The sequence below is a fragment of the Eublepharis macularius genome, chromosome 2 (genome assembly GCF_028583425.1).
Source record: "Eublepharis macularius isolate TG4126 chromosome 2, MPM_Emac_v1.0, whole genome shotgun sequence".
NCBI classification, from domain to species: domain Eukaryota; kingdom Metazoa; phylum Chordata; class Lepidosauria; order Squamata; family Eublepharidae; genus Eublepharis; species Eublepharis macularius.
Genome location: NC_072791.1, coordinates 144,649,899 through 144,677,889, shown reverse-complemented (window position 1 = coordinate 144,677,889; position 27,991 = coordinate 144,649,899). Strand labels below are relative to the sequence as shown.

The 27,991-nt window shown below is 47.9% G+C and overlaps 1 long non-coding RNA gene across 1 annotated transcript; it reads left to right on the top strand.

Moving 5' to 3' along the window:
• The first annotated feature begins 1 nt into the window (after position 1).
• Positions 2-27,905, top strand: LOC129323688 (uncharacterized). The gene is made up of 3 exons (XR_008596467.1): positions 2-204; positions 24,402-24,550; positions 27,780-27,905. It is a non-coding gene; the product is annotated as an uncharacterized LOC129323688 (long non-coding RNA).
• Positions 27,906-27,991: the final 86 nt, after the last annotated feature.

Below are 27,991 nucleotides of genomic sequence, written 5' to 3'. Positions count from 1 at the left end.
CTGCATTTATGAAGGAAAGCATGAAGATTTGTGATATCAAGTGGGAACTGACAATCCAAATCAGCTATACATTCTAACCCCTTAATAATCAATCTGTCTTCATCATTTAAGATCCTCCATTGTGGGATCACTTGTGAAACTGGATCAGCTGAAACAGATTATCCTGTAGCTCCAGACTTCTTTCAAGGAAGTACAACTTAATAGGTATGAATGTATCTCAAACTATCCTGCACTGCTTCTTTTTTCTATGTGTGAATGCAGGGCCGGCGCACCCATTGAGGCCAGGTAGGCGGTGGCCTCAGGCGCGGGGTGCCGGAGGGAGCACCGGAGGAGGCGCGGGGGGCGGGAGCACGCGCCTCAGAGCTGCAACCTCCTATCCCTCCTGCCCCATGCTGCTGCCGCGGCCAGCACATGCCCCTGGCTGGGCACAGCCACCGCAGGCAGGCATCTGCGGCAGCACAGGCAACTAAGCGGGAGAGCTCGGAGGCCACCTGCGCACCGTCAGAGCCACCCGCCGCAGCTATCGGGCCGGCGGTGGTGCAGGCACTCCTGTGATGACATCACATGCTTGCACGCGTGGGGGGGGAGGTGCCCGGCTGGCCGGCCGCAAGCGCCGAAAACCCTTGCACAGCCCCTGTGTGAATAAATGAAATGGGTTAAAATATGGCAAGAGGAGAATCACACCACCAGAGTTAAAGGGGATCTTGCTGATTCCTTGTTCCTAGAGATCCTGCAAATCCTGCTTGGGTGAAGCCAGTAATAAGATCATGGTCACCAAACTTTCTTAAGCCACCAAAGAAGTCATATCCCCTCATGAAATCTTTTACATATGTAACTAATGCTCAGTCTGCAAGGTATATGTAAAGTCTTGCCTACATGAAAAAGTTGTGCTAAAAGGATAGCATACTTTCCAAAGTTCAGTCTTTTCAAAGTAGCATATCTTTAGCTCTGGTAAACACAGGGCTTAGTGCAAGACACATCCAATGTTGGATGTTTTAAAATGTTTTTACTGCTTTATGGTATATAAATTATATGATGTATTTTTAATTTGTTGTAATCATCCCTAAGCCCACTGTGAGGATGTTGAAATAAAAGTCTAAATAAAATAAATAAAATAAATGAATAAAGTTATGGGCATGGTTCAGTAAGCCACAGATTGGCATATTCCCATGAAAGTAGAGCAGTTAAACAGAATTTGACTAAAAGTAAAATTGAACTCCAGCCTTGGTAGAAATTGGTTACTTCCTCATATTATCTTTATCTTCATCTTAACTGCAACAGCTCAAGTGGTTCTCCAAGTTTCTCCTGTGCCCCCCCCCCGAGACTTCGCATTAGAAAAGATCAGAGCTTGTATTCCAGAGATAAAATCAAATGGGCAAGATTGATAGATTGAGCATATGCAGAATTATCTTCCCTTCTCTTTCATGTATAAGATCAGGACAGGCATCAGATGTAGAATCTTCTGGTTTCCTGAAATTATTTTTTCTACTCAGCACAGTCTATCTAGGAGTTGTCAACCTCCAGTTGAGGTTTGGAGATCTCCCAGGATTTCAGCTGATCTCCCGACTATAGAGATAGTTGCCCTGGAAAAACAGGCAACTTCAGAGGGCAAATTCAATGGTATACCATAGATTCTAGGTGAAATCCCTCCCCACAGGCAACACCCCCTATATCCAAGAATTTCCCAAACTGGAGGTGGGAAGCCTAGTCTATCATTATTATATCTATAACATCTCCTGTACTCAATTTTAAAATTGCTACACACTGCAGGCTTGTGACATTTCTATCATACCCTAAAATTATCTTTTTAATTACATAAGAGCCCTGCTTGATATGGTCAAAAGTCCATCTAGTCCAGCATCCTGTTTGTTATGGCATCCAGTTGCCTTGGAAGGCCCATGACCAGAGGCTGGATCTTCTCCCGTGTCTCCCTCCAACACTTTTCACTGGCACACTGCCTTTGAACATGGAAGTTTCACTTAGCTACAATTGGTAAATATTGATGGATCTCTTCTCCATGAATTTGTCTAATGTTACTTTAAAGCCACCTATGTTATTAGTCATTATCATATCCTGTAGTAGTGACTTCCACAAGTTACTTGCATGATATATTATGAAAAAGTAATTTATTTTATTTGGAATGTGCTGTTCATCAATTTTATGGGTAGTATTTCAAAGAGAGGAAAAAGTCCTCTATACACTCACCCCACATGGATAATTTTATAAGCTTCTACTGTATATCCCCCCCCCATCCCTGATTTACCACTTTTTAAAACTGAAAAGCCCCAAATTCTTTATCCCTTCCTTACAAGAAAGTTATTCAGATGTCTTCTTCATTTTGGTTTCCCCCTTTTTGCACCTTTTCTAGCACTGCCTTTTCCGTAAAAGTAAAATATTATGTAGGATATTTTTCCTGGCCTCTAGAGTACAAATAAAGTCCTTTAATTTGATGATACTATCAGAATTCCCTTAGGGTCTTTAGTTGGAATGATCCAAGGTTATCAGCTATTTGTTAATAATGAGCTAACTTCTAGAATCACAACTGAGAAAAGGCATTGGACAAAGTTAATAGTTAATGCACATTTGGCTGCACTCATCATCACATCGGTCTAGTATTTTTCATTCATTTCATTTATTGGATTTGTAGTCTGCTCTCCCCACAAAGCAGGCTCAGAGCAGATAATATACGGATTAAAACAATACAATATACAAGAACAATTAATAATGTATAACATTATATACAATATAAACAAAAACTGGTAGCAGCAACAACGTAGTTGTGGTTCCACAACCCTCCTTCAGCAGTTCTTATAGTACAGTCCCACGCATAACCATCATGGGTCCAGAGTGGCAGATGGCAACAGTAGCAAAAGGCAGAGACCAGGAGGGGGTACTCCCCCTCCCCAGTGGGAGGCGAAAGAGGAGGCCTGCTTGTCTCAACCGACAAAAGCCTGGCAGAACATCTCTGTCTTGCAGGCCCGGCAGAATGATAATAAATCCCGCTGAGCCTGAGTTGTTTCAGACAGACAGTTCCACCAGGTCGGGGCCAGGGCCGAAAAGACCCAGGCCCTGGTTGAGGCAAGATGAACCTCCTTGGGGCCAGGGACTACCAGTAAGTATTTTTCTGCTGAGTAAAGTGCTCTCTGGGGGATGTAAGGAGAGAGGTGGTCCTGCAGGTATGTTGGTCCTAGTCCACTAAGGGCTTTAAATGTCAATACCAAAACCTTGAAGCTGATCCAGAACTCCACTGAGAGCCAGTGCAGTTGGCGCAGCACAGGTGTCACATGTGACCAAAATGGAGTCCTGGTCAAAAGATGTGTCGCTGCATTCTGGACCAGCTGCAACTTCTGGAGCAGGCCCAAGGTCAGCGCAGCATAGAGCAAGTTACAGTAATCTAACCTGGAGGTGACCATTGTATGGATCATTGTCACTAGGTCACAGGATGAAAGGTAGGGGGCAAGCTGTCTGACCTGGTGAAGATAGTAATAGTCTGTGCATGATCAGAACACACAGGTTTAAGGGTTTTATTTGTTTGGCCACATAGCATAGTATATTGTTTATGTATGCGTATTCATTTAGTTTGTTCTTATGTAAACTGTTGCAGTGTATATTTTATGATTATATAAAATAAAAACTATCTAATAAAATATTAATACAATTCAGTAAAACAATTTTTAGAAGTGTTTACTAGACTGTAGGAATGTAGGACTAGGTCTCAGATGATGGACCCATCTGGACCAACTATCCACCATGACCCCCAAGTTCCCCATTCAATACAGATGGCTGTTAAATACCACCCTGTACTCTGGTGCCAACATCACTTGGCAAGCAAGGGCAAGAGGGTCAGGGACAAGGTGCAAATAGTGGGGTAGCTAAAGGATGGTGAAATACCAGGCTACATCTTCAGTCCCGGGAGTGGGGTGACTGGGAAGAGATAGGTATGGATGCCTCCAAGAACCTTAAGGGCAGGCTGGCCATGCCCAAGGCCCTCAGTGAACCATAAACCACTCAAAGTTTGTAAAAGAGGAAACTCTTAACGATAACTGAAGACAAAGTGCACAAACATAGCAATAGGTAGAAAAAGACAACAGGAAATGTCAAATAAGTCCAACTTTTTATACTACCACCCTGTCTATGCCCACACTTAGCTGCTCTGGGACTGTCCATGCTCACTCAGGACTCAGGAGTCCCTGGAGCCTGCCCATGAATTTCATGCCCCCCGTCCATGCCCAGAGGAATTATGCCAGTTGGGCCATGGCAAGGGCAAGTTGATGCAAGTGGGACTGGATGCCTGCCACAGTGAGAAGCCTGCCCTGGCACTGCTTGTTCTGGTTGACTCTGGCCTGATTCAGATACAGGCATACACTTTAAAAACCCTGAGGTGTCTAGTTAGCTTTCCTTTATCAGATAATTTAATTCCTGGCAAGAGGTATGCCTCAAAAAGGTTTTAAGTTCATTGTTGGTCTAGTACATACATGATATTATTAGAGAATCTGTGCTTCCATTTCCTTGATTACAGCATAACTATTTTGTATCTTCAGCACTAACTCAACAGGAAATTATACCATTCATTTCTGTTAGAATAAAGAGCAATATCTTACCCAAAGATAACTGGGTCACAGATAAGTGGCCTATATGCTGGACTGACTCACCTTGATGTGGTCCAGTCACTGTACATAATGAGGTCTTGATGAGCAGTGACATCATTCATGTGTCAGGAGGTGGTAGGCTGCAATGAGGATTCCATAGTGCAGAGCTCAAGGGACCACCTGAACTCTGGTGTGCCCGCCTCTAGGTGGCATAGGCCTAGGTCCAGAATAGATCTGGGGGAAGAAGGAATAAGACAGCTGCATTTGACCAGGGTGCAAAAATCCCCAAAGGCCCTTAAAGCCTAACAAAGTTTTATTACCAAACAAGCCTATGACACATATAGGGGTCTTCACTGGGCAACCATATATTTTAACATATAATGTGTTGATAATTGTTAAACTATTCGTTATATATGTCTTTGTTTAGACATTTATCCCTCAGTTTTTTCCTCACTGGGGATCCAAAGCTGCTGATAGTCTTGTTCTTCCCTTTTCCATTGTATTCTCATAACAACTCCCTGAGTTAGATTAGGATGAGAGTGAGTGGCTAGCCCAAGATCACCCAGTGAGTTTCCATGGCAGATGGAAATTCCATGGGGATTTGAATGTGGGTCTCCCAGATCCTAGTCTGACAGCAGCCATGTTCACAAGTTACACTGAATGCACAAACAATCTGTGAACACTGTACACTTAATTTTTTTATATGTGGGATCAGTGATTCTCATGATACATTCAACCTACATACAGCTGAATGTGTGATTTAACCCCACATTTATCCAGGTATTGGTCCCTGTTTTCATTTTTACAATGAACAACTTGTCAGGTCCAGAGGCGCCCCCTGGTGACGGTGACGGCGGGCCGGAGCGGGGCGGCCTTGGCGGGTCCGTCCTGGGGCGGCGGGTAGGCTTGGTGGGGGTGGCGGGGCGATCGTGCTCCCCTCCCCTGGCGACCTCAGATAGGGCGGCCCCTGTCTGTACCGGGTATCCCGGACAGCACTTGGCTCCACCCAGCCGGCTGCACCTTAGCTTCAGGGCAGCCTGACTTCTCTCCTTCTCCTCGGCCTGCCAGGGGAGTGCCCTTATATACCCTCTGGCTCCCTTCAGCCCCACCCCCTCTCCCATGCTCCCCCACCCAAGGCCATCCCCACCACCTGGGCCAGGTGTGGCCATGCCTGCCAGCCCCGCCCAGCCCTAGCCCATTGGTGGGCACTGAGGGTTCTTCCCACCTCCCAGGCCCGATTCACCTCCCTCTCTGTGACGGGCGGCGGGCCGAGCCTCTCCTGCTCGTTCTCTGCCCAGTCTGCCCTCGCCCGAGGGCCGGGCTGAGCCTGGTTGGCTCCTTCCCCTCCTCCCAGTTGTGGCTGCTGGGTGGGGCCCCGGCGGGCGGAGAGCACTTGTGCCGGCATCTGCCCGCCCAGCGCAGCCCGGCCCCACCTGCTCCTGGCCTCTCCACTGCCTGGGCTGCGCTGCCGCCGCCGTGGTGGCCACCACTGCCGGGGCCGCCAGGGCAACGCACCGGCGAACGGCCACCCACCCGGGCTCTCGGCCGGTGGCGGGGTGGCGGCCGCGGCAGCGGGCGCTCCGGGAAGTGGCGGGCCGTCGCGTGGGCTGCCCCGCCGGGCCGGCTCCGTGTCCTCCTCGCCTGGCCTGGCGTCGCCCTCCAGGTGAGCGGTGGGGTGCGTACGGGGGTTGCTGTGGGGGCAGGGGGCATGGCAGCGGCAAGTCTGAGGCCCCCAGGACGGGCCTCGGACACCCCCCCTCTTTGCGTTGCATTGGGGTGTTCTTCGCCGGCGAACATCCGCGACAGGAAGTCGGCGTTGGCATGCAATCTCCCGGGTCAGTGTCGGATGGAGAAACTGAAAGGGAGAAGGGACAGGTACCATCTGAGTACCCTTGCGTTGTGGTCCTTCAGCTGGGACATCCAGACAAGGGGGGCATGGTCCGTCACGAGGGTGAAGGGATTGTTAACGAAGTAATACTGTAGGGTCCCAACGGCCCTCTTCACAGCCAGGGCCTCTTTCTCGACAACGGTATACTTCCGTTCGGCCGTCTGGAGTTTCCGGCTGATAAAAAGGATTGGACGCTCCTGCCCCTCATGCTCCTGGGCAAGGACTGCGCCCAGGCCGGTGTCCGAGGTGTCCATCTGGAGTATGAAAGGACGCTCGAAGTCCGGGTTGTGTAGCACCGGGGACCCAGATAGGGCCGCCTTGAGGTCTGCAAAGGCTTCCTGTCATTCCGGGGTCCACTGTATCTGGTTGGGCTGGGCCTTTCAGAGGCAATCGGTCAGGGGGCTGGCTCGGCTGGCATAGCGGGCGATAAATTTGCTATAGTAGCCCCCCAATCCGAGGAACCCTCGCAGCTGCTTCTTAGTCCTCAGTTGTGGGCACGCCTCGACCGTGGCCACCTTGTCCAGGAGGGGCCGTAGTTGCCACTGCCCGACCAGGAAGCCGAGGTACTTCAACTCCTGGAAGCCGAGGCGACTCTTGGTGGGGTTGGCCTTCAGCCCGGCATCCCAGAGGGCTTGTAGCACCTGTCTGAGGTGGCGGAGGTGGGACGGCCAGTCGGTGCTGTAGATGAGGATGTCGTCTATGTAGGCCGTGGCGAACCATTGGCACTGGGCGAGGGCCCGGTCGATCAGCCGTTGGAATGTAGCTGCCGCGCCGTGCAGGCCAAAAGGCATGACCTGGAATTCGAAGAGGCCTTGCGGGGTGGCGAACGCCGTCTTCTCCCAGTCCCCAGGGGCCATCGAGACCTGCCAATAGCCCTTGGTCAGGTTGAGGGCCGAGAGATAATGGGCCGCTCCAAGTTGGTCGATGAGGACGTCCGCCCGGGGCATGGGGTACGCGTCGAATTTCGCGACCTTGTTCACTTCCCGGTAGTCGACGCAAAAGCGCACGGTGCCATCTGGTTTTGGGACCAGCACGATGGGGCTCCGCCACTCGCTGCGGGACAGCTGGATCACGCCTAGCCTCAGCATCTCCTCCACCTCCCGGGCTACCGCGTCCCATTGCTTCCGTGGGAGGGGCCTCCAGGTCGCTCGGGCCACCTGGCCCAGGGCCGTGGGGATGGCGTGCTCCGCTAGCTTTGTGCGCCCCGGTCAGGTAGAAAAACAGCCCGGCAGACTGGCCAGCATGTCTTGCAGTTGCTGTCGTTGCTGGGGCTGCAGGGCCTCGTCGAGCCCGGGGGCGGTTTCCTCTGGCTGGCGGTCCGTCCACGGGAGGTCCCCGGCCGGGGGGTCGAAGGGGTCATCGGCCAGCTGGCACTCTCCTGGCGGGCGGGCCTGCCAACCCTTCAGGTCGTTCACGTGCAGGCATTTGACTTGGCGGGGGGAAGGGTTGCACTGAACCTTGTAGGACTGGGGCCCGAGCACCTGCTTGATGGAGAAGGGCCCCTGCCAGGGGTCATCCTGATGGTGTGGCCCGAACACCCTTCGGCTGACCAGGACCCGGTCCCCCTCATGGAAAGTCCTCAGCCGGGTCCTGCGGTCGTAACGGGCCTTCTGCGCCATGCGAGCCTTCTCCAGGTTCTGGCTGGCCAGCGTCCGAGCCATCTCGAGCCATTCCCGAAGATCCCAGACATACTCTGGTGCGGGCTGCCCCGGCTGGGGTTGCGCAGTGGCCTGTTGTCCTTCCATCACCCCCAGGATCCCCCAGGGGTTGCTCCCATACAGCAATTCAAAGGGGGTGAAGCCGGTCGATGCCTTGGGAGACTTGCGGACCGCAAACAGCAGGGGGTCAATAAAAAGGTCCCACTGGGTCAGGCGTTCGTGGGCCAGCCGCCGCAACATCTGCTTGAGCGTTTGGTTAAAGCGTTCGACCAAACCGTTGGTCTGTGGGTGGTATATCGTTGTAAAGATCTGTCGCACCCCCATAGTGTGGCACAGCTGTTGGGTGACGGCGGCCGTGAACGGGGTGCTGCAATCCGAGATCAACTCTCGCGGGATGCCCACCTAGGCGAAGAACTGGACTAGGGCTCTGGTCACCCCGGGGGCTTGCATGGTGTGCAGGGGCACCACCTCCGGGTACCGGGTGGCGTAGTCCACCAAAACGAACAGAAATCGGCACCCTCAGGCGGTCCGCGGCAAGGGTCCAATGAAGTCCATGGCCACCCTCTCGAAAGGGGTGTGGATCACTGGCAGGGGGGCCAAAGGGGACCGGGGTGGAGGGCGATTGGAGGTCCGTTGGCACATGTCGCAGGTCCGGCAGTAGTCTTTCACATCCTGGGACATGGACGGCCAGAAGAAGTGTGTCAAGACCCGGGATAAGGTGTTGTTGGGGCCCTGGTGACCAGCCCAGCTGTGGTCGTGTGCGTGGGCTAAGATGGTCTGCCGGTAGCTCCGTGGAACCAGGAGCTGTCGTGCCTCCTTACCCCTCATCATCGTGATGCGGAACCACACACCCTCTTCTTGGATGACCCGGGGTTTTCGGCCCGCCCGCCTTGCATCCCTCACCACCCCATCACTCACCGCCACCGTATCCTGAAGGCCCTCGAGCGAGGGGTCATCTGCCTGGCGGGCGACGAATTCTGGGTCCGTGGTCCAGTCCAGGGGTGCGGGACCGGGCCTAGGCTGGAGAGAGCCACCGCCGGTGGAGGTCTCAGCCGGCAGCCCCTTGTCAGCACCCCGGGCATCCCGCAGGTGTTGGTGGAAGTTCGGGGTGTCACGCCCCAGCAAGATCGGGTACGGTCGGGCCGGGACGCAGGCGAGTTCCACCTCCCAGGTTCGGCCACGGCACGTCAGGGGGACCTTTACCACCAGGTAGGTCTCTGAGTGTCCGTGGAGGCAGGCCACCGACGTCGATCGTAGGACGGGGAGGCCCGGAGGGAGCAGGCGGGTGCGGACCATCGAGACCGAGCTGCCGCTGTCCAGGAAGGCGGAGAGGCGGCGGCCGGCCACTTCAACCATTATCAACAGCGGAGGCGGCTGCGGAGGTCGGGACGTCGCCGGGTATGACTCCTCCCAATCAGCATCGCACTCCATAAGGGGGCAGTCCTGGACGAAGTGCCCCCGCTGGCCGCACTTAAAACAGGGGCCGCGGACCTCTGGGTCTCGAGTCCCCCTCGGGCCGGCCTCTGGGGCTGCAGCCGGCGCCGGGTGGTTCCAGGCCCCCTCCCGGTGGGGCCCTGGGGGAGGCAACAGGGCTGGCCCTGGCCGCGTGCCCAATCCGTCGCGGTTCTCTGCCCTGGCATGCCCTGGGCGCGGGGCCTCCTGTGGCTTGGGCAGGGGTCCGGCGACCCGTAGGCTTGTCCCGGGGTCTCGGGCGGCCTCCCGCGGGTCAGCCGCAGTGGCGAAGTTCTCCAAGAGGGCGGTGGCCTCTTTAAGGCTTTCCAGGTGGCTGTATGCGACCCATTGCCGGGCCTTCGGGGGAAGGATAGTGAGCAGCTGCTCTAGGATCACCTGATCCATGATTTTCTTCTCCCTGTCCGTTGCGGGCCTCAGCCAGCGGTAGGCGGAGTCCTGGAGGGCGTTGACCAGGGTCTGGGGCCGCTCGATCTTCTTGTATGTGATAGCCCGGAATCGCTGCTGGTAAGAATCTGGGGTCACCTTGTAGCAATCGAGGATGGCGGCCTTTAGGGTCTGGTAGTTGGCGCTCTCCTCCTTCGGTAGAGCCTTCAAGGCTGCCTGAGCCTCCCCTGATAGGTAGGGCCCCAGGATGAATGCCCATTGGTCCCTTGGCCACTGGGCTGCCTCAGCGGTGCGCTCGAACACCTCCAAGTAGGCATCGATCTCATCACTGTCTCCCAATTTCATCAGTTGGAAGGGCGCGCCCCGTCTGGGCCCTGGGGGGGATCCCGGCTGGCCCCGCGCCCAGGGCCTGGGCCAGGCCTTGGAGAAGAGCGGCCTGGGTCTCCTGCTGTTGCACATCCATGTCCCGCAGGAGCCGCACCTGCTGTTCAGCCATCCACTGGCCCAGTTGGCCGAGGTCCGAGGTGGGCGGAGTTGTGGGTTGTCCGGCACTGCCGGCGGCTCCTGCAGCAGCCTGGTCCATTGTTGGGGTGGCTTCCATCGTATAAACTGGACTCTGTGGCCGGGGAGGCAAGTGGAAGGTCGCGGGGCGAAAATAGGCGCTGGCTCTCATCCAGCCGGGTGGGGTTGGGAGGTGCGGTCGCAGGCGCCTCACAGCGGGATCCGTGCCTGCATTCTCCACCACAATGTCAGGTCCAGAGGCGCCCCCTGGTGACGGCAACGGCGGGTTGGAGCAGGGCGGCCTCAGCGGGTCCGTCCTGGGGTGGCGGGTAGGCTTGGTGGGGGGCAGGGCAAGCATGCTCCCCTCCCCTGGCGACCTCAGATAGGGCGGCCCCTGTCTGTACCAGGTATCCCGGACAGCACTTGGCTCCACCCAGCAGGCTGCACCTTAGCTTCAGGACAGCCTGACTTCTCTCCTCCTCCTCAGCCTGCCAGGGGAGTGCCCTTATATACCCTCTGGCTCCCTTCAGCCCCACCCCCTCTCCTATGCTCCCCCACCCAAGGCCATCCCCACCACCTGGGCCAGGTGTGGCCATGCCTGCCAGCCCCACCCAGCCCTAGCCCATTGGTGGGTGCCGAGGGTTCTTCCCGCCTCCCAGGCCCGATTGCCCTCCCTCTCTGTGACGGGCAGCGGGCCGAGCCTCTCCTGCTCGTGCTCTGCCCAATCTGCCCTCGCCCGAGGGCCAGGCTGAGCCTGGTTGGCTCCTTCCCCTCCTCCCAGTTGCAGCCGCTGGGTCGGGCCCTGGCGGGCAGAGAGCACTTGAGCCAGCGTCTGCCTGCCCGGCGCAGCCCAGCCCCACCTGCTCCTGGCCTCTCCACTGCCTGGGCTGCGCTGCTGCTGTGGCGGCGGCCGCCGCCGCCGGGACCGCCAGGGCAACACGCCGGCGAACGGCCACCCACCCGGGCTCTCGGCCGGTGGTGGGGTGGCGGCCGCGGCCGCAGGCTCTCCGGGAAGCGGCGGGCCATCGCATGGGCTGCCCCGCCGGGCCGGCTGCACGTCCTCCTCGCCTGGCCCAGCGTCGCCCTCTAGATGAGCAGTGGGGTGCGTGCGGGGGTTGCTGTGGGGGCAGGGGGGCATGGCAGTGGTGAGGCCCCCGGGACGGGCCTCAGACACAACTGCTGGGTCTTTCTTACAAACAAATACATGCAGGCACAAGCAGGATGTACATGCATTCACTACAGTGTGAGACATAGATGAGAGTGTGACATTTGTTGTTAATTGTTGAACATAGAATTTGTTGGTGTGTGTGTGTGTGTGTGTGTGCACAGATTGTGAACAAATTTCAAGGAGAGACTTCTGCTGAATTAAATCTCATCAGTTTGATACCATCTCCTGAGGTATTAGCAAGATCTTGGAATTCCTCAGTCATTACAGGTCTCAACTAGCTGAGCAAAACTATGGAAATTGCACAATCACCAATTACTGCTATTGTTAATGTTTTCTATACTTTCTTCCATTTGAATTTTACCTAACTACATCTCACTTTGTACTACCTACATTTCATGGCCTTTTGATCCTGATGTTTACATTTTTTTCCTTTCAGAATCACACACACACACACAAATGGATGTGAAGTAAAAGTCTCTAGTACATGAATACTTGTACTAGAGTAAAAATGTTCCTAGGCTTCTATGTACATGCACATGTTTTGTCAGTGGCCACTGGGTACTTTGAACTGGACAAAATGTAAGAGTCTTCAGCAGAAAAGTTTGGGGGAAAGGCAAGTCATGTCACAATAAAACAAATGAATCATAAATATTCCAGGTGTGATTCCCTGTGTAAGGTACTGGAACTGATGGCCGATTAGATAAGTCAGAAATCCTATACTCTCATGGGATACAGACACATGAAGTGTAATGAAGTAGGATAAACACAACTGATCAGGGAAGAAAGTCTGAAGCATAAGAAAAATGTCAAATCATAATATAGTCACTCATCACTAACCATCTTTATTGATAGGAATCCATTCACTAAGTCTTCTTCTTTCTTTAACAGTAACGAAAGGCTAAGGCTCAAGATGAGAAATTCTGTGGTTTAAAGCTGGAAGTCCAGGAGCAGAGACTTATGCACCCTGGACAGGCAACTGCTGGGGGGGGGGCAAAGCTGGCATCCATTCCATTTGCCATGATGGTGACAAAGGTGACAAAGATGATGCTACCTTCCTCGGCTGAGTAGCAGCCATGGGGGAAGGTGGGGCAGCATCAGGCTGCAAACCTTTTGTGAAGGAGGGAACTCTCACAAGAGGTGAGAGAACCCTATGAGGCCCGAATAAAGTGCCATATGCTCTTCATATGGGCTCGAATATCAGTTGAGAAGTATACTCATCTGAAAAACTTCCGGTTTGGATAATGGAGATCTGACGTGGTCCGGAGAGCTGGGCTATCAAGGGCTACTGTTTTGGCAAGCAAGGTGCTTATATAACCTGCTGCCACCCTCTACAGGGAGAAGAGGGGCAAGAACACCACGTGACCCTGAGAGTGAGTGATTTCAGTGGCAGGGGGGGTTCTGAATAAAGGATTTCCCCCACCACCTTGAGATCCCCTCAGAGAAGGGTGAGTTAAAATCTCTGCAGTGCTCTTTTGAGTCATTTATTTGGCATAAGATCTTCAGAAACCAAGCTTCAGTAACAGATTTGACCAACTTTAAACAGAAGAAACAGCACGAACAACCCAAAGAGACAAATGGAAGGTAAAGATCATTATCTTATTTTTGCACTGGATTTTAGAAGAGAGACCTAATTTAAAGAGACTACAGTGGACTGAGCTAATAGAAGAAGTAAGGAGTAAAGCATTTTGAGCAAAAAAACTGAAATTGAAAAGTTTAAAAGTGTTAAAGAAGAGAAAGTAATTTTTGTTTATGCATACCTGCAGTTTTGGTGGAGATAATCGGCAGGAAAAGGGGAGGAGGAATGAGAAGAGCGGGAACAAATACCGCGAGAAAACAGAGAGCATTAAGAACAGTGAGTGACCCTGCCTAGAGAGGCTCAACAAAAGCAGGAAAAAGGAAGAAAGGAAACAGAGAAGCCCCGGAAGGAAAACAAAGGAAAGCATCGCGAGACAAGCTAACGAAAGGTCAGAAGGAAGTGGAAGCACGCCATTTTAAGTAAGGGAAAAACAGACGGTTTTACCATAGAAAAACTGCGCCCGACATCTTTGTTGAGGTCAAATCAAAACAAACTTTAAAATGAAGTATAAAAGCGATTTGGATTAAAGAAAATAAAGGGGAAACATAAAAAATGGAGCAAAGGAAGAGAGCAGACACCTGGGGTGGTAGGAAAGCTAGCCCAGGTGTGATGAAAAAAGCAGATAAAGAGTGGCAGGCAGCCATAGAAATGGCAATTGAAACATTGGAAAAAAGTTTTAGATGGCAATAAAGAACTGGGCCAAACTATACAGAAAATGCAAGAAAGTCTGGTTAAAGATATAAAGGATTTAATAAAAACAGAAGTAACAGAGCTGTCAAAAAAGATAGAAGAAGTTAAAAGAGAGCTACAAACAACAAACAAGACTGTTCAGGAAATGGAGCAAAAAACTACTGATCTGACCTCTAGCTTAAAAGCAGAGAATCAAGTTCTACAGGAACGGGTGGCAGTGATGGAATGCAAAATAACAGAAAAACAGCTGAGATTTAGGGGCGTGCCAGAGAGTACTACGTGGAGTGTGCAAGAACAAATGACAGAAATTTTGGCAGAATTTCTAAATAAACAACCAGAGGAAATTACAGTAAATTTGGATCTAGCGTACAGGGTCAACTCAAGCTATGCACAACAGAAGTATCTACCAAGAGATATTATCATCCAACTGATAACTAAAAGAATGAAAGAAGAAATTATGAAAAGGCATTTTGAAAACCCCTTGTCACTGGATGGAAGCAGAGTCAGAATTATGAAGGAGCTGCCCAGGAGGATATTGCAAGAAAGGAAGAAGTACAGAGAATTAACACAAAAATTGAGAGACAAGAGTATAAGATACAGATGGAGACTACCTGAGGGACTGAGTTTTCAATTTCAAACCTTGAGAATCACTACTAAATCAAGACATGAAATGGATTTGTTTTTGTTGGAGAATGAGAAGGACTTTCCCAAAACAGAGAGAAAATAGGAACATGGAGTACAAATTAATATCACGGAATGTTAATGGACTAAATTCACTGGAAAAATGTAGAGCTATATTTCATTGGCTAAAGAAACAAAATTGTAACATAATATGCCTGAAGGAAACGCATATTAAGGAGCAGGATTATAAAAATAATTCTTCTTCTTCTGCAAAACAGAAGAAAAGAGGAGTAGTGATCTATGTAAAGAAAGAATTGGAACCTAAATTAATTTTTAAGGATACAAATGGAAGATATCTGGCAGTAGAAATTAATTTGAACTCAAAGAAGACTTTGATTTTGGGAATATATGCACCTAATGGAGCCAAAGATGAGTTCTACAAGGAGATAATACAAAATCTGGATCAATACTCATATGACCAAATTTTAATGGCTGGAGATTTTAATGGAGTTGTTGACTTGCAATTAGACAGAAAATTACAATTAGCCAAGCAAAAATCAGGGAAGTTACCGAAATCGTTTTTTGAATTGGTAAGAAAGGAAAAATTAGAAAACATATGGAGAAGCTGGAACCCAAAGAGTAAAGATTATACATTTTACTCGACAAGACACCAGTCTTTTTCAAGAATTGACATGATTTGGACAACTAAAGAGTTGGCCTTTTTGACAAAGAAAATAGAGATGATGCCAAAAGTGAGTTCAGATCATAAACCAATGTTGTGGAAAGTGGTGACAGGACATAAGAAATTAAGATGGAGAATGAATGAAGATCTTCAAAATCAAGAAAATGTGGAATTTATACAAAGAGAAACGAAATATTTTTTTCAATACAATATAGATCAAGAAGTACCAATTCATATGGTTTAGGATGCATGTAAAGCAGTGATGAGAGGCATATTGATTATGTTGAACAGCAGAGAAAGGAAAAAGAAAAAGGAAAAATTTCAAGAAATACAAGAGAAAATTTCTAAAAAGGAGCAAGAATTGAAGAAAAAACCGGGGGGGGGGGACAATAACTCAAGAAATTAAGATGCTACACGAGCAGTTAAGGGCACTTGAAAACAAAGTTAGAGTGGAATTTGAGGACACTGCAGCAGAAATCCTTCAAAGGAGCAAATAAGCCAGGGAAATACCTAGCCTGGCAACTGAAAGAGAAGAGAGAGAAAAAATTAATCAGCAAAATAATAGTGGATGGTAAAGAACTAATGGGAAAACAATCAATCAATAGAGTATTTTATAAATATTATGCCAAGTTATTTCAAAAAAGGACAATAGACTTAAAGAATATAGATAGTTATTTACAAAAAGCAAACTTACCAATGATCTCAGCCAAAATGAAAGAGAAATTAAATATTCAAGTAACAGAAGAAGAAATTATAAAAACCATAGAAGCAACTAAGCTGGGGAAAGCTCCAGGCCCAGATGGAATATCAGCAAGATTTTATAAAATAATGAAAAAAGACTTGGTGCAAACACTGCAAAAAGTAATGAATGAAATATTGAAAGGAAAAGGTCTACCAGATACATGGAATGAAGCAAATATCTCACTGATACCAAAGGAGACACAAGAATTAACAGATGTTAAAAATTATAGACCAATATCCTTAATAAATAATGACTATAAAATACTTGCAAGAATCCTAGCAGAAAGACTTAAAAATTGGTTAGTGGATTTTGTAGGAGAAGAGCAGCCTGGATTTTTGCCCAACACAAAAATAAGAGACAATTTGAGAGTGGTTCTCAGTGCCATAGAATATTATGATAAGCACCCGGATAAAGAAGTTGGCTTTTTCTTTGTGGATGCAGACAAGGCCTTAGACAACTTAAATTGGGACTTTATGTTTGCAACAATGGGAAAGATGAACTTAGGCAAAGTTTACAGAGGCAGTTAAAATTCAAATGGTAAAATGGGCAGTAAATTGTAATAAAGAAATCACAGTCAGTCACAGAAATCACCCCACAAATGACCTGCCAACATCTTTTCCACACTGTGACACTGAGAGATCTCTGTCTTTTGGTGCTACACCTCTGAAGATGCCAGCCACAGCTGCTGGCGAAACGTCAGAAACTACAATGCCAAGACCACGGCAATACAGCCCGGAAAACCCACAACAACCATCGTTCTCTGGCCGTGAAAGCCTTCGACAATACAAAGGGGTTATAGTGCTGTTGGGAGTCAATATAGAAAAGGGGGAGGGGGAAGGGGTGGGATGCATGTATTAAGATAATGGGGAATATTTGAAAAGATGTATAATGAATATGTGTTAACCCATCCAATGAAAACTTTATAAAAAAAGAGAGAGAGAGAGAAGTATACTCATCTGGCAGCATAGAATTATCAGCAGCAGAAGGAGTAGAGTACTGTAACTCCTCACTCCAAGATGCAGCCACCCAGCCTGGAGGAAGTGGACAGGCAGATTCGCCTACCCCCAACACCAGAATCAGAAATTCCTTTAAAATATTACAAAAATGATTTTCCCAGGATACATCTGAAATATTTTTCAATAAGATTGTTATACACCTGACAATTGTTAAAACAGTTTCTGGGTAATTGTATTCCTTCATCAGATAGCATGCTTCAGGCAAAACTATAGCTGCGTTTGGTGACAGGTCTTCTTACAACTCCTTAGATATTTAATCCATTTTAATACAATGAGATTTTTAATTGTCAATCCCCAGCTACCAGCTTGATCCTTCAGATTATTCTTTATCCCTTTCCTTAGCCTCATTATACTGCTGATTGGACCAAATGTCACTATTATACCTTTCTTTATAACCTTTAGCAGGAGTCATCTAAGAATATCAGCTCTTTGTTCATAAGAAACTGGCAAAAGTACATGGAAATTCAGAAATTTAAGTCATAACTGAATTTAAAAAGTTGAATTTTAATACCTCCTGCCATACTGCCATCCCATTTAACATATCTTGTGCGTATGACTTAAACTTTTGTCATAACTAGGAAATTCCTAATCAATAAGCAGGAACCTGCAAGAACTTACAGGGTGGGCTCATTTCCCATTCCCCATTATTTCCTCTTTCCCTTCTCTTCAAGCCCCATAGCCTCTCCCCCTTCAATGCTTCCTTCTCTCCTTACCACCCACCAGCGTACCTCCTGTTACTTCTCCTTGATCTTCAGTTTCTCCTCCTCCCCCCACTCACAACTTCTCCCTAGAAAAACTATGCTGTTTCACAGTGACCATCAACAGGCCAGGCTCAGTTGCACAGTGAGGAATCTGCAAGGAATTGTCGGAGGCACCCAATTTTCACTGTATCACCTTCCCAGTGCTATTTCTTCTTTCCCTCTTCCTGGTAACACCCATATCTTCATTCTTCTCTGCTTCCTTGACTCCTTCCTACCCACCAACCTAACTTTTATCTGCCCTTCCCCAACTTTAGCTGTATTTATTATTTAATTACTTCATTTATATCTCACCTTTCTCCGCAATGTTACTCAAAGAAGTTTACATCATTCTCCTCTCCTCCTTCTGCAGCTTTCAATAAACTAGCAGAAGGAGTGTACTTTCCACTGGATGTACAGCTCATAGTCCTGGAGCCATCGCATTCTTAGCACCACTTGGAACTTGGTGGTTGGACTCACTATGAAAGTCCTTTCCTCCCAGTGACTACTCATCCCTAGTGGGGTTAACTGAGTCTCATAAGCGGGAGACCACCCTGCTTGGGTGGATTCAATTAGCCTGTGTGATTGAAAATCAGGAGCAGGTAGTAAAACTGCTCCGACTACCACAGGGAGAAATGGTGGAGTATCAGTGGAGAGAGAAACCGCAGACCCGAGAGCCTGCTACTTCAACTGAGAGAGGAGACTACAACGTCAATTGTGTCTAAGGTGTGGGCCACTGGCCCCGTTGCAGTGGATTGCCCCGGACAGAGAGAGAACAGAAAACCAAATGTGGTTCGGGGAGCTTCCCGAAGCCTGGAGGCACTGCATCCCATCCCCACAAGAAGGCAGCCATGGCTGGAGAGGAGGAGGATCTCATGCGGCCTAAAGCTGGCATCCAAACCAGCTGTGAAGGAGAAGAAGGCCAGCTGGCAGGAAACAAAGAAGGCCTGCAGTGAAGGGTGCTGAGCCACAGGTCCGAAAAGGAAAGGCACCAATGATGGTGAGACCACAAGGGATTTTGTTTTTCATCCCGATTACATTAGTGAACCCAAAGAGGGGGACTCATATTAGGGTCCGAGCCTTAATTGACTTGGGATGCAGCAGAGACTTGTTAGCCTCTTCATTCGTAACAGGATTGGGGTTGGATTTAGTTCTGTTACTGGAGCCGCTCCAGTTTGAATTGATGGATGGGATCCTCATGAAGGGAGCCCCTCCCACTCATGAGACTGAGTTAACCCCGCTAGGGATGGGAAGTCACTGGGAGGAAAAGACTTTCATAGTGAGTCGAACCACCAAGTTCCCAGCGGTGCTAGGAGTGCACTGGCTCCAGGACCATGAGCTGTACATCCAGTGGAAAGTGGGGCAAATGTGTTTCCCAGTGGGAGACTGCAAGCAGCATGTGTGGGATGCAAAGTGGGGGTCCCACCCCCCAATGATGCCAGAGACTGTGTGCCTTACCAGGGAGGAAATTAAGGAGATACTGAGATCAAGTTCCTATACAAAGTGGTGGTAGCTTATCTTGATGATGTTTTGATCTACACGGATAGCTATGAAGAGCATGTGAAACTGGTCAGAAAAGTGTTGAACACTCTTTATGCGAATAAACTGTATGCTAAATTGTCCAAATGTGAGTTCCATAAAGAGGAGCTGGACTTTCTAGGATATCGGGTCTCCCCAAAGGGATTGGGGATGGACTCAGCCAAGGTGCAGGATGTGTTGGGGTGGGAAGCCCTTACAACAAAATGGCAGTTTCAATCGTTCCTGGGCTTTGCACACTTTTATAGACCATTCATAAAGAATTTTGCTCAGACTGCACTGCCATTAACTGATCTACTAAAGACTAAAGGAAAGGGGCCAGATGGAGAGAAACCAAGTGCTAAACTGGCCTGGTCTACTGAGTGTCAGGAAGCATTTGACAAGTTAAAAACTCTGTTTACATCAGTACCCATCCTGTGTCACCCCAATGAAAACAGAAATTCATTATGCAGGTGGATGCCAGTGATACTGCAATGGAGGGAGTGATATTGCAAGAGCGGGAAGACAGGAGGCTTCACCCCTGTGCTTATGAATCCCGCAAGTTTTCAGAAACAGATAAACACTGGCCTGTGTGGGACAAAGAAGCAGCAGCCATGAAGTTAGCCCTGTCAACTTGGAGACACTGGCTTGAAGGGGCAAAGGTACTGTTTGAGGTTTGGACAGACCCTCAGGACACCCCAATGGTTGGGCGCGAAACAGCTCCGGTGGGCGTTCTTTTCAAAGTTTCAATTTATGCTCAAACACCTCCCCAGGACATTAAAGTGTCCTAGCAGACACTTTGTCCCACCTCCCACAAGATGACAGCTAATGGGAGGAGATTGTAGACCCTATGTTCACACCAGCACAGCTGGGAGGGGCTGTAGTGACATGACAGCAGGCATACAAAGTTCCTGTTAACCCCACTTAACCCCCGGTTAGAAAACATCAAAGGGAAGCTGAGAAAAGAAGGGGGCAGGCTCTCCAAATCCTCTCATGGAAGAGAAGGATGGTTGCTGGTACAGGAATGGCAAACTATACATACCGGAAAGCCTTCATGGGGAAGTGCTAAGAAAATGTCATGATGAGAACTGGCTGGTCATTTCAGCTTCGTCAAGACCTTAAATTTAGTTCAGAGACAATTTTGGTAGCCAGGGATGAAGAAGCATATCTCAATACGTGATGACCTCCCCATTTAGCTTAATGGGGAAAAACTGGCGGGGAGGTGGGTTCTCTGGGACTATTGCAACCACTAGAAACCCCTTTCAGACCCTGGTCAATGATTTCTATGGACTTTATTACTGACCTTCCCCCCAGCAAGGGGAAGACTGTGATCCTGGTGGTGGTGGATTTATTTTCAAAGCAAGCCCATTTTGTTCCATGTTATAAGCTGCCCACAGCAAAGAAGCTGGCTACCCTGTTTATGCAAAATGTCATGCGACTGCACTATTTCCCTGATAAGGTGATCTTGGATAGAGGAAGTCAATTTGTTGCCAATTTCATAGAATCATAGAGTTGGAAGGGGCCATACAGACCATCTAGTCCAACCCCCTGCCCAATGCAGGATCAGCCTAAAGCATCTCTGACAAGTATTCATCTAGCCTCTTCTTGAAAACTGCTAGTGAGGGGGAGCTCACCACCTCCTTAGGCAGCTGATTCCACTTTTGAACTACTCTGACCGTGAAAAAGTTTTTCCTAATACCTTTGTGCATGTAATTTAAGCCCATTGCTTCGTGTCCTACCCTCTGCTGCCAACTGGAACAGCTCCTTGCTCTCCTCCAAATGACAGCCTTTCAAATATTTAAAGAGAGCAATCATGTCCCCCCTCAACCTCCTCTTCTCCAAACTAAACATTCCCAAGGCCCTCAGCCTTCCCTCGTAGGGCTCAGTCTCCAAACCCCTGATCATTCTTGTCACTCTCCTCTGCACCCTCTCGATTTTGTCCACATCCTTTTTGAAGTGAGGCCTCCAGAACTGCACACAATACTCCAGGTGTGGCCTGAACAAGGCAGTATAGAGAGGGGCTATGACCTCCTGCGATTTCGACGCTATGGCCCCTTTGATACAACCCAAGATTGAATTAGCCTTTTTTGCCACCACATCACACTGACTGCTCATATTTAGTTTACAGTTCACTCTTACCCCAAGATCCCTTTCACATATACTACTGCCCAGAAGTGTATGCCCCATCTAGTATTTGTGCTTCCCATTTTTGTGGCCCAGATGTAATACTGTGCACTTGTCTTTGTTGAATTGCATCCTATTCACAGCTGCCCACTTCTCCAGAGTAATCTAAAAAGCCCTCAAGAACCTACTTATCACACTTGCATTAACAATATACAATCCAACTAATACACAAAATAGCAATATATTTGTAGTATGCAATTATACACCAGTGAATCACCATTCATATACAATATACACTCATAATCATTTTCACATAGTCCTCAATCTGTTTTACAAGAAAACCAAATCACAGGTGTTAGAGCTCAGTCCATGTATGATAAATATTCGTTGGAATGCAATTCTTCACTCTCAATATTAACAAGCCCACAAAACTCGAGGATGTTTCCAAGCTTTATGGCTACATAAAGCTTGGAAATGCTTGGAGTGCTCTGACAATTGGGGAGTGACTCCAGCCACCTGCAGCCATTTGGTTGCCAACAGTGAGAGAACCCCGGAATAGTGGGAGTATCCCAGGCATTCGACTTGTGCATGTAGCCATAAAGCTTGGAACCATCCTCGGGTTTTGTGGGCTCATTAATATTGAGAGTGAAGAATTGCATTCCAACGAATATTTATCATACATGGACTGAGCTCTAACACCTGTGATTTGGTTTTCTTGTAAAACAGATTGAGGACTATATGAAAATGATTATGAGTGTATATTGTACATGAATGGTGATTCACTGGTGTATAATTGCATACTACAAATATATTGCTATTTTGTGTATTAGTTGGATTGTACATTGTTAATGCAACACACCTGGTAGTGTGATAAGTAGGTTCTTGAGGGCTTTTTAGATTACAGTGTTGTGCAATCTCGGAACCTCTCCCTTTTGTGCTGTTTTGGTCACTTCTCCAGAGTATTCGGGTCTTGTTGAATTTTAATTCTATCTTCTTGGGTGTTTGCTACCCCTCCCAATTTGGTATCATCAGCAAATTTAATGAGCAGCCCTTCCACTCCTTCATCCAGATCATTGATAAAAATATTGAAAAGTACCAGGCCCAAAACTGAGCCCTGCAGCACCCCACTGGACACCTCCCTCCAATCTGATGAAATGCCGTTGACCACCACTCTTTGAGCGCGGTCCTCCAACCAGTTCCCTAACCACCGAACTGTCCTATAGTCCAGTCCACAGTCTTCCAGTTTGCCCATCAGAATGTCACGGGGGACCTTATCAAAAGCTTTACTGAAATCCAGATAAATCATGTCAACAGAGTTCCCCCGATCCAGTAAGCTGGTCACTCGATCAAAGAAGGAAACCAGGTTGGTTTTGGCAGGAGCTCCTGAAAGTAACTGGTTGGTTTTGGCAGGAGCTCCTGAAAGTAACTGGAATTGAGCAAGGGCTTAGCTCCTCCCAGAAACTGATGGACAGTCAGAATGTATTGATCAGATCTTGGAACAGTTCCTTAGGTGCTACATTAACCATCAGCAAGATGATTGAGTAGACTAGTTGTCATACACAGAGTACTGCTATAACAACAGTATTCACAGCTATATTGGAACATCCCCCTTCCAAGTAACGCAAGAGTTTGAAGGCAAACAGAAGCCTATCTTGGAGGATAAATCCCCCTGAGAGGAAAGAGAATTGAGGGAATGCTGGGCTAAAATAACTAATCAGGACCATGAGCTATACATTCAGTGGAAAGTGGGGCAAATGTGTTTTCCGGCAGGAGACTGCAAGCAGCATGTGTGGGATGTGAAGTGAGGGCTCCACTCCCCAATGATGCCAGAGACTGTGTGCCTTACCCAGGAGAAAATTAAGGAGATACCCTGTGAGTATCAGGAGCCTATGGCCCACAAGGTAAGGAAGGGAGGCAGTCAACGGGCCCATGAGGAGGGGCCAGCTGCCGTCAACACATACCTCACCCAGGCAGCTGCCTCCGCAACTGGAGCACATGGCCCCAGAAGGAATCACCTTCCCCCAAGGTGAGGAAGGTGTCCATTCCAGTCTGTCAGTGAGGTGGGTTCTTGTTGCTGAACCAGCCTTGAGTACAACCCTGGTGTGTTCCTGAGGAATCCCATAGCTGTTTGGTGCCTATTCCCCCACAAGGGGAAGTGCAACCTCTTTCCCCATGGGTCCACTAGAGGAAGACTTCCCTGTGAGCCAACCCATCGGTGTGGTGGGTTCTGGCCACCTGGAGGGAATCACTATTACGTGGAACAGCTTTTCTGGATGGGAATTAGTCTGGGTGGGTCTGATGTACAGTGTGTGGCATGTTTGTATTCTTACATCAGGGTAACAGCAACTACACTTGCAGCAAGTGTAAGTTGCTAGCCCTACTGGAGAAGAAGATACAGGGACTTGAGGCATGCTTGTCCACACTCAATTTGATAAGGGAAGGTGAAGACTACATGGACAGAACACATGAAGCACTTTTCAGAGGGTAACATGAAGAGGAAGAGGGAAAGGTATCTCAGGACTTGGAGGAGCACCCAATACAAGAGGTGGGCACATGGAGGAGCAGTATAATCAGGAGACATTCTGAGCCTCTGATGCTAAGCAATCAGTTCCAGGATCTCCCCTCAGATATTGATTCTGGACCACTGGATCAAGAGCTACTCCCCCAGACTCCTCAAACCTTGAAATAAATTTCTCAGGCTCCTGCGGATGAGAAGACTCAAGCTTCCATTCCTCAGGGTAGAAGGCATAGTTGGGGACTCCCCACAGAGAGGGGGTAGAGGGTAAAGTGTGTCAACCAGACTTGTTGTCTTGAGAGGTATGCTGTCTACCAGGTGCACGCATCCAGGATGTGCAGAAAGGGTAGGAAGACTTATCAAACCCACAGATTATTATTCCTTCCTCTTGATGTATGTGGGAACAAATGATATTGCCTGGCACAGTCCAGAATGCATTAAAAGAGACTATGTGGCTCTAGGTAAAAAGGTTAAGGACCTGAGGGCACAGGTTTGTGTTTTCATCAGTTCTTCCTGTCATAGGCCGTGGTTTAGGAAGGGAAAGAAGAATACTGCAAATAAATGATTGGCTACGTAGATGGCGTCATCAGGAGCAGTTTGGGTTTTTGGACCATGGCTTACCCTTTCAAGATGAAGCTCTTCTATCGAGAGATGGCTTGCACCTCACAAAGGTAGGGAAAAATGTGTTTGGTAAGAGCCTTGCAAACGTGTGAAGGAGGGCTTTAAACTAAATCCTATGGGGGAGAGAGACAAAAATGCAAAGCCTATAACTGGAGAAGGGAACACTGAAGGCCAGCAGGGAGTGGAACATATGCTAGGAAACATTAACTCACAGGTAAGCACAGAAGCAAAAACCTTAGGGCATATAATTCATGGCTTCCGATGTCTCTAATGCACAGAGTATGGGAAACAAGCAGAGGAACTTGAAGTTCTAATACAGGAAGGGGACTATGACATAATAGGCATTACTGAAGGAATGACACTCACAATTGGAATACTAGGACTGATGGGTACAACTTGTTCAAAAGACATAGACAAGTAAGGAAGGGGGAGGAGTAATATTATATGTAAAGGATGTATATATTGGTTGTTGTGGGTTTTCCGGGCTGTATTGCCGTGGTCCTGGCATAGTAGTTCCTGACGTTTCGCCAGCAGCTGTGGCTGGCATCTTCAGAGGTGTAGCACCAAAAGACAGAGATCTCTCAGTGTCAGAGGTGTAGCACCAAACGACAGAGATCTCTCAGATGTATATATTTGTGAGGAAATAGATATATCTGAGTATGGAAATTCAGCTGAGAGTCTCTGGGTAAAAATAAAAGGAGTAAGAAATAATAGTGATACTATGGTGGGGGTCTGCTATAGACCACCACGCAAAACGGAAGACTTGGATGAGAAACTCCTAAAACAAATTACAAAGTTCACAAAGAGAAGGGACACAGTGGTCATGGGAGATTTCAATTACCTGGATATCTGTTGGAAGTCTAACTCTGCTAAAAATGAAAGGTCAAATATATTCTTGACTTGTCTTGCTGACAACTTCATTTTTCAGAAAGTAGAGAGAGAAACAAGGGGTTCTGCTATCTTGGACTTGATTCTCACCAACGGGGAAGAGTTGGTTGACGAGGTGAAAGTAGTGGGCACCCTGGGTAGCAGTGACCATGTCATTTTGGAATTTACAGTCTTGGGGAAGAGAAAAGCTGTACCTAGTCAGACACATAGGTTGGACTTCAGGAAAGCAAATTTTAACAAACTGAAAGCTATGCTGGGTAGAATCAGATGGTCAGAAAAAGTTCAGGAGAAGGGAGTTCAAGAGGGGTGAGAGTTTCTTAAAAGCGAATATTGAAAGCACAATCACAAACAATTCTTATAAGAAGGAAAAATGAGAGGAGCTTAAAGAAGCCGTGGTGGTGAGCCCATCTGTGGGGAGGGCGGGGTATAAATCGAATAAAATAAATAAATAAATAAACAGCTTTCTAATGAACTGAGAAATAAAAAAGACTCGTTTAGGAAATGAAATGAGGGCCTTATAACCAAAGATGAATATAAACAAATAACCAGTGCTTGTAGGGAGAGTGTTAGAAAAGTTAAATCTCAGTATGAGCTTAAGCTAACAAGAGATGCTAAAAACAACCAAAAAGTGTTCTTTGCTTATGTTCAAAGTAAGAAAAAGAGCAAGGACGTGGTATGCCCATTGCAGGGACAGGGAAGTGAAATTGTAACAGGTGATGAAGAGAGGGCAGAACTGCTCACCCCCCCCCCCCCCAGTTCAGCTACAGTTCCAAGTGTTACCACAGCCCTCAAGATCTGGCAGCTCCTGGAGAAGGTTGAACACCCTTATTTGCTTGGGTTCTCAGTCTGGAGGATTTTGCACACGAATGGTCAAGCACTCAGACACAAGACTTATACAAACAGATGTTTTATTAACTTGGAGGAGTGTATGCAGATGGCAGGAACCACTCCCTTTAAGGCACAAACAAGAGGCATAAAAAAAAACAAACAGCTAGCCTAATCTTTACTGTAGCTAACTGCAGGGCTTTTTTTCTGGGGAAAGAGGTGGTGGAACTCAGTGGGTTGCCCTCAGAGAAAATGGTCATATGGCTGGTGTCCCCGCCCCCTGATCTCCAGACAGAGGGGAGTTTAGATTGCCCTCCGCGCCGCTCAGTGCTGCAGAGGGCAATCTAAACTCTCCTCTGTCTGGAGATCAGGGGGTGGGGTCACCAGCCATGTGACCATTTTCAAGAGGTTCCGGAACTCCATTCCACCGTGTTCCCGCTGAAAAAAAGCCCTGGCTAACTGACTAAAAACATAAGCTCACTAACTTGCGTTTATGAAAAGGCTTGAAGCTCATACTCACAAATCCATAAACCATGCCAGGCAGGTAGTCATCTCAGGCCTGACCAGGAGCAAAGTCTCTCACATGCTAACATAGCATGGAATAGTTCACCAACATCTCAGTGAGTGTGTGTGGCGTAGTCACGTGTTTTTTGAACAGCGAGGAGCCATCCTTTTCTAAGATTGCCAGCCAATCAGAGGCACCTTGTAATCAGTGTTGCTAGGCTGAGAAGGCGTACGTGCAGAGCCAAAACTCCCTTGTGTCTCAAGGACACCAGCTCCAGGTGCAATTAATTACTGAGCTGCACATTCCACTCCTGGAGTGTCAGGCCAAACTGGGCCTGTAAGATTTTAAAAACTTAAACCAATATAGGCAAATTGGCTCACTATGGCTCTGCTAGACAATGGGGGAAGGGAGTTACAGCCTAGGATCAGCATAGAGATAGTATGTAAACACCTAGTTTCTTTAACTGGACCTAATTCCTCAGGGCCAGATGATTAGCACCCAAGGGTACTAAAAGAACTCACAGATGTAATTTCTGAGCCTCTGTCCATTATTTTTGAGAATTCTTGGAGATCAGGCAAGGTACCAGAAGATTGGAAGTGAAAAACAGAAGGCACTCCTGATATATTCCCATCCAAATAGATACACACCAATCAGGAGAAAAACAATAATAATAAACTCTATGTAAAGAGTTAATATTCTTTTACTCTTAAAGTGACTTAGTGCATTTGTGCATATCGAGAAGTGCTCTTAGTACCCAGGAACAATCCTCTATTTATCACAAGAATAAGTACTAATTATTAAATATTACACATAAATAAATTACACTCATTAATAAATTACAATAAATAACATTCTTACTATACAAAAAAAGTTAATGGCCGCATCAAATATATTGTCCCCTGGCTGCTCATTCCTTAACAATATTTCAAACAGAAAAATGTCTTTTTAAATTTCTATCATATGTGCCAGGGAAAGAAGCTCCGGGGAAGACATCAAGACTGGTAAGTAATTATTCCAATTTAATGGTAATGTTGTTAAATGTTATCTCTTTCTCTTCTCAGACGGATCCATGGATGATATTCATGGCAAAAGTCCAAGCCCATTCAAGCTCTAACCGGGGCCAGCTATTCTCACACAGTTTTCATCTGAAGACTTCTTCAGGGGCAAGGAATCTGTACACTCTTATAATGTCTACAACAAATACATGCACATTCTAACAATAGTTTTAATAAAGAATATAATTAAATATCCATCAATCCTCTATGCAATTTAT